Below are 7,435 nucleotides of genomic sequence, written 5' to 3'. Positions count from 1 at the left end.
AGGAAGAAGGAATGCAAGGAGATCAGATTATAGAAACAACTGACTAATCCAAAGCTCAATTGCACAGGAATTATGAATTCCATGTCAAGGGATCAGAAGCAAACGCTCTGATTAAGGATGGATAAGTTGAGTAAGCTTAGGGGTACAATCAATGGCAAGTTGGTTGGCCGAGATCCAGCTCATGTTTAAAATGACTTCTGAGCTAGAAGGATGAATTCTAGGATCTGATTGAGGATCGCGAGCATTAGCAACATATTGAATCAATGGAATCAAAATGATAATGGCAAGGGATGCCAATAAGATTACGAGACTTATGGGATTAACCATAAGGCAAGCAAGCAAGAATTTCAAGAGCAATAGGCTACTCAGGATTTTCGGAAGACCAAATTGTATTTCGAAGACTTTTGCGAAACACCTAAACAACTGGGAATAAGAAGAGGCTCGATAAGTGCGAGGAATTATCCGTAGGGGTATTTCTGCGGCAAGGAACTACAAGGCAGTAGCACAAAGTATTCTCGGGGTATCTTGTAATAACAAGCTCGACTGTGAATAAAAGCAAGAACGACAGGTGTAAGCATTTATCCATAGGGATATTTTGATGGTAGGGAATTGCAAAAGCAACGGGCACAAGGTCCCGACAGAATATCAGAGAGTCTCTTTGAAATCTTCTGGTGCAGCCGGCGATCATCTGGACTGAAGGGGCTCTCCGGGAGAAAGTATTTTCGAGAACCTAAAGTTAGTTTTTTTTAGAAAAATCATTTAACCCGAATAAAAAAGAGATCAGAGTCCCAGAGTATAGACGAGGAATAAAAGATCCTACTACCACCCAATGGCAACATGGGCCCGTAAACCACACAACCATGTTAGTAAAAGTTTTACAATGTCTAGACTCGACTTCGGCCAAGGAGTGTGGAAGGGGATTCCAACAGGCATTCGGCTATGATACCAACTTGTGACGCCCCCGATTCAATCGTACACTAATCATCCATGCAAACGTGTACGATCAAGACCAGGGACTCACGGGAAGATATCACAACACCACTCTAAAACAAAAATAAGGCATACAAGCATCATAATACAAGCCAGGGGCCTCGAGGGCTCGAATACAAGTGCTCGATCATAGACGATTCAGCGGCAGCAACAATATCTGAGTACAGACATAAGTTAAACAAGTTGCCACAAGATGGCTAGCACAAACTGGGATACAGATCGAAAGAGGCGCAGGCCTCCTGCCTGGGATCCTCCTAAACTACTCCTGGTCGTCGTCAGCGGCTTGCACGTAGTAGTAGGCACCCTCGGTGTAGCAGGGGTCGTCATCGACGGTGGCATCTGGCTCATGGGCTCCAGCATCTGGTTGCGACAACCAGGTAGAAGGGAAAGGGGGAAAAGAGGATAGAAACGCAACTGTGAGTACTCATCCAAAGTACTCGCAAGCAAGGATCTACACTACATATGCATGGATGTGTAAAGAGGCAATATCAGTGGACTGAACTGCAGAATGCCAGAATAAGAGGGAGATAGCTAGTCATATCGAAGACTACGCTTCTGGCAGCCTCCATCTTGTAGCATGTAGAAGAGAGTAGATGGTAAGTTCACCAATTATCATCGCATAGCATAATCCTAACCCAACGATCCTCTCCTTGTCGACCTGTGAGAGAGCAATCACTGGGTGGTATCTGGCACTTGGAAGGGTGTGTTTTATTAAGTATCCGGTTCTAGTTGTCATAAGGTCAAGGCACAACTCCAAGTCGTCCTGTTACCGAAGATCATGACTATTCAAATAGATAAACTTCCCTGCAGGGGTGCACCACATTACCCAACACGCTCAATCCCATTTGGCCGGAAACACTTTCCTGGGTCATGCCCGGCCTCGGAAGATTAACACGTCGCAGCCCCACCTAGGCACAAAAGAGAGGTCAGCATGCCGGTCTAAATCCTATGCGCGCAGGGGTCTGGGCCCATCGCTCATTGCACACCTGCACGTTGCGTACGCGGTCGGTGAGCAGACATAGCCTCCCTTATACAAGAGCAGGCGTTCCAGTCCAACCCGGCGCACGCCGCTCAGTCGCTGATGTCACGAAGGCTTCGGCTGATACCACGACGTCGGGTGCCCATAACTGTTCCCGCGTAGCTGGTTAGTGCGTATAGGCCAGTGGCCAGACTCAGATCAAATACCAAGATCTTGTTAAGCGTGTTATTTTAAAGTAACCACGGACGCCGACCAGGGCCGGGCCCACCTCTCTCCTAGGTGGTCTCAACCTGCCCTGTCGCTTCGCCACAAAGTAACAGTCGGGGGCCGTCGGGAACCCAGGCCCACCTCTCCCGGGATGGAGCCACCTGCCCCTTCAGCCCCCATGTCCGAACTGTGTCATAAGTAATGTAACAATATAAATTATATAGCATATGCCCGTGATCACCTCCCGAAGTGATCACGGCCCAGTAGTATAGCATGGCAGACGGAAAAGAGTGTAGGGCCACTGATGGAACACTAGCATCCAATACTAAGCATTAGGATAGCAGGTAAAGTTATCAACAATTGTAGCAACAATGACAGGCTATGCAACAGAATAGGATTAACCGAAAGCAGTAACATGCTACACTGTTTTAATGCAAGCAGTATAGAGAAGAATAGGCGATATATGGTGATCAAGGGGGGGGGGCTTACCTGGTTGCTCTGGCAAGAAGGGTTCGTCATCGATGTAGTCGATCACAGGGGTACAAGCAGCGGTGTTAGGGTCTACCGGAAAGAAGTAACGGAGGGGGAACACAATAAATAACGGAGCAATAAAAGGATCACAAAGCATAACATGACAATACGCGGTGCTAGAGGTGACCTAACGCAGTACTAGGTGATACCGGCGAAGGGGGGAAACATCCGGGAAAGTATTCCCAGTGTTTCGCATTTTTGGACAAATGAACCGGAGGAAAAATGTGCATGTTTGCTATGCTAGGTGCGCGTGGCGGACAAACGGACCGCATATTCCGATTCGTCTCGTCGTTCTGAGCAACTTTCATGCACAAAGTATTTTCATCCGAGTTACGGATTATTTTATATTAATTTTGAAATTTTTATTGGTTTTTTATTCCTGGTTTTATTTTATTTTGATTTAATCCGAATTGACCAAGTCAATTTGACTAGTCAAAAGGGGTAGGTTTGGCCCACATGTCATTGTCATAGGTGTAGATTACTTTGTCTAACTTAATTTAAACTAGGGGGCCACATGTCATTGTTTATAAAGACTAATTAGCACTAAGTTAGGTTCCTACCTAAACTAGTCCTAATTAATCCTAGATTAATTAAGCCAGGGACCGGCCGGTGGCACAGCCAACTGGGGCTGTGCACACACACGCACATACACACACGACACCCACTCTGGACACACACACACACGGCCATAGCCATGGCCGTGGCTAGCAGTAGCAAGCGGCGGCAGCGGGCGCATGCGCGGGCGAGCAGCGGTAGTAGGGGAGCGGTCGCAGCAGGTAGGAGCGGCAACAGCTGTGGCAAGCAGCAAGCGGGCACGCAGAGCAGCGGCAGTAGCACTACTAGCAGTATGCAGAGCAACAGCACAGCAGCAACGGGAGCGCGCGGGGCGCAGCCGGAGGGCGGCAGGGCGCGATGCGGTCAGGGGCGGCCGAGCGCGCGCGTTGGCTCGGTGAGCGCATGACGCGAGCACCTCAGCGGAGCTGCAGCCATGTCGACCACGGATGAACACAAGTGTGGTGGAAAACGGCACAGATCGAAAGGGGAAAGCGAGGGGATCGGTAGAGGTGCTCACCATGGTGCTTGTGGACGAGGTTGGGAGGTCGGCGGTGGCCCGGAGCAGTGGCAACCGACGACGAGATGCGACGCCGAAGGAGAGGAATGGCTCGATGCCGAGCGTACGGGGCGGTCCGACTTGTCATGGTGCTAGGCGAAGAAGGAGTCATCGATGGCGGTCCTCCTGGACGTCTTCTCGCGGCGCGGGGAGGACGGTGGCCGCGGCATCGACGGCAACATGTCGACGGCGGAGCTTGGGCATGGTTCAGATCGAGAGAGAGAGGCGATGGGGAGGTATGAAGCGGCTAGGGTTCGTCAACGGGGTCGAGAGGGCTCTTATGCATCTCCAGGATGAGCGGATGATCGACACGAGGGGCATCGGCGCATGGACGGCCGAGCGTGCGTGCACAACACCGTGGCCTCCTCTGCACTGTATAGAGGTGGGGGAAAAGCCTTTGTGGGCTGGGCCGAAGCACTGTAGCTACATAGAGCCCATCCGCACAATAGCTTGTTAGGAATTTTTTTCGGTTTTCTTTTATAGTCTTGGTTTTCTATTATTCTAAGCTATGAAATGAGTTTTGTTAAACATGAAACTTGTCACATAATTATAAGTCATTATTATGGAGATTGCCCACAAGGTTTGGGGGTTGTTTCAAATCCATCAAAATTATTTTTGAATTTAAATGCTCCACATAAGTTGGGCCACTTCATAATTTACTAGGGAATATTTGGTGAGCCAAATGATTTTGGTTCAACAAGAAAAATGTCTAGAAAATATTGGAAACATTTTGAGTATTTTTACTTTGATAATTGAAAACTTTTATTGTTTGTCAAAAATTCTAATTAGATTCCGAAACGTTTTTTATCTAACGCGGGGTAACAGTAACACAGGTGACGTAGCATCATTAGCGTAGGTTTACTGTAGCTTAGTTATCCGGGCGTCACAACTGCCATCAACAGTACCAAGATGGAAAGGGACTGCTGAACATGGATAGAACGAGAGTCGAACTCGCATGTCTCTCTTTTCCTGTTGGTTAGGAAAGAAAGCCGATATAAACAGCTCCATATTAGCGAATTGGCTCTGACTACTCTTCCCAGGTTGGTCAAACTATAGGATTCCCATTCACTTAATAACTTATTGGATAGACGGGCCAACCACTTGACCGAGGGGAGTAAGGTTCGTCACCACAGTCCCGATAGAAGGTCGAGTTTAAAAACAAACCGAAGACAAAGCAACGAATGAAAGGAAGGACGGCTCGCTTCGCTTTACAACCAGGGTGGGTCTCGCTGCCGGATCAATGCGCAGGACGCACGATCTACAAACAACAATAGAGAGAGCCAGCCAAGAACGAAAGAACCTGGAAACAAAACCGCGAGCGAATACCAAACAGAGTAAGAAGGAGGAAGGTCCAAAGGCGGCTTACTAAGCGAGAAGGCTCCAAGCAATAACGCATTAGAAGGGAGCTAGCTGCTTTGCAACCTAAGCGGTATAGCTAAGCTTACTCATCAAGGGCCGATAGATAGAGCTGCTCTTGTTGCTAATGGGGAAAGATTGGAGTGAAGTTTAGTATGCTTTCTAAGATCAGAGGAGGAAAAGAATGAAGGCGTATGCTTTCTAAGCTTACTCAATACGGAACCACCAATTGATCCGATTAGACTTCCCATGGGGTAGCACGGGGAACTTGCCGAATCAACTCCTTGGAATCAGAGGCCTGAGTGAGGGTCAATCCAATGGTAACGTCAACCTAGGAATCTGTCTCGATGTTGACCTAACATGGATTGATTCTAAATTATGAATCAAAAATCTTGATCTCGCAAAGGATCCGCAATAGTTGTGTGTACTCGAGGACTCTTAGGGAAAGAAAAGCACTTTTCTCTCTCAGCAGTTAGACCGGCTATGGGTGGGTCGGTTATATACTGCGCCTTCCTTCATCGAACCTTTTGGTATGTATTGCCCCCTAACTATAGATCAGATCCACCGGACCAGAAACTCAATTCCGCACTGCTGCTGAGTCGTCGGACATATCCACCTCAGGGATTCGTGGAATTTACGTTTTTGAATTGCGTTGGGGGAAATATACCAAAGCTAGGTAGATAGATAGACTCCTTTCCCGCTGCTAAGGGAGACCAAGAAACTAAATCAAATGATTGTTTTTTTCACCAGCGCCCTTTTTTGCGGGTACTAAGAGTCCTCTCACTACCAACTAGCAGACATCATCATCGGGCTGGGTCTTGCCGGAATCAACAATGAGAAGGAAGAACCAAATGGAAACAGCAACTAACTATGGCTCTTGGCCCAGACAACGTCCTAGGCGTAGGGGAGATCAAAACATGAAGTCACGACTGGACGACGACGCCCGTCCTGGGCTGCAGTAAGTAGATCGAGAGGTCGTTCCGCCCCTTGTCCCCGAAGATGGGTAATATGTTCTCATACAATGTTGCTCCAACTTTTTTCTAGAGGGCCTAGCTGGTGAGCGATCCCAGTCCGCGGCAAAGAACAAGGCAGCAAGCGAGCGTACCTTTGTTCGCTTCTTTTCCACCAAGCACAGAAGTTTAAGGAGAACTGTAGGTCGGTGGCCACCTAAGGAAACTCCGATTCGATCCGCCCCCCGGCTGGGGGGATCTACCTCATCCCGATCACAAGGAGAGGTTCACCATGATGGGGGGTCAGGTACTTTAATTCTTTGCGTTCCGGAAAGAATGAAATGCATAGGGGACCATCCTTTTTTTGCGGCATGCTCTCTGATTTACGGATTCGCAGGGGGCCGAGGGCCAACCTTAGTTGACTGACAATGACAAAGGCTTGCGAAACAAAGTAGCGCCTTTGAAATGGAATCTTAATTAACTATCAGTGGTGCGAATCAGCTTAGCCCCGGGGAGCTAAAGGTTATACCTTTGTAAGCGAACTGTGGTTCTTGTATGTAGGGTATTCCTCCTTTACTCTCTTAATTAACATCGAGCTAAGTGACTTTGTGTAGCGTAGTAGATGAAGGCTACGTACGCACCGACACTCTCTTATCCCTAAGCCTCCTCGCTAACTCGCTCGCCTACAAAAATGAGTAGGCGAGGCTAGGCAAACTCAGCTGCTGACTTTGACTGTACTGTGGTAGACTTTCTAGCATTTTATTTTAGAACCCTTTCTCATGTTGTTTCATGCATCAAGTAGGCGAACCGTCAGGTCCTTAGTAGCGTTGAGAAAGAAGAAGAGTCGGTGAAAAAAAAGAAAGCTAGAATTTCCAATAGTGAGACCATCTTGACAAGCTACCTTTCCTCTTGATATGAGGTGCGAAGAGAAACATCTCTTTTTTATGACTTCCACTTCTCGATCCCGGCCCGGAAAAGTGACCGATCCCTTGATGAATGAAAGAAAGGGTTTATGAGCCCTAGCCCTATAAGCCCACACCTGTGTAGAGTAGATCGTTCAACACCTGTGGCACAAACCCATTTTTGACCAATTGGTCCGTATATCATAGGCGACCGAACGGCCGCCCCCCGTCTTACTAGACCAACCTGCTATAATTATTCCATAAACACCTAGCGAAGATATGGCAAACAAATAAAGTAGCCCTATGTTCGGATCTGACAATACCATACCATAATCAAAAGGTACAACGGCCCAAGCGACAAGACTTAACATAAATGTAGCCACTGGAGCCATTCAAAAAAGGGAGAAAT

General features: G+C 47.9%; 1 pseudogene; it reads left to right on the top strand.

The window, feature by feature from the left end:
- Positions 1-3,932: 3,932 nt before the first annotated feature.
- On the top strand, positions 3,933-6,727 carry LOC109747507 (uncharacterized; annotated as a pseudogene).
- The last annotated feature ends 708 nt before the right edge of the window (positions 6,728-7,435 follow it).

Source organism: Aegilops tauschii, chromosome 4, assembly GCF_002575655.3.
Source record: "Aegilops tauschii subsp. strangulata cultivar AL8/78 chromosome 4, Aet v6.0, whole genome shotgun sequence".
Taxonomy (NCBI): Eukaryota; Viridiplantae; Streptophyta; class Magnoliopsida; order Poales; family Poaceae; genus Aegilops; species Aegilops tauschii.
This window is presented reverse-complemented; position numbering and strand designations above follow the sequence as displayed.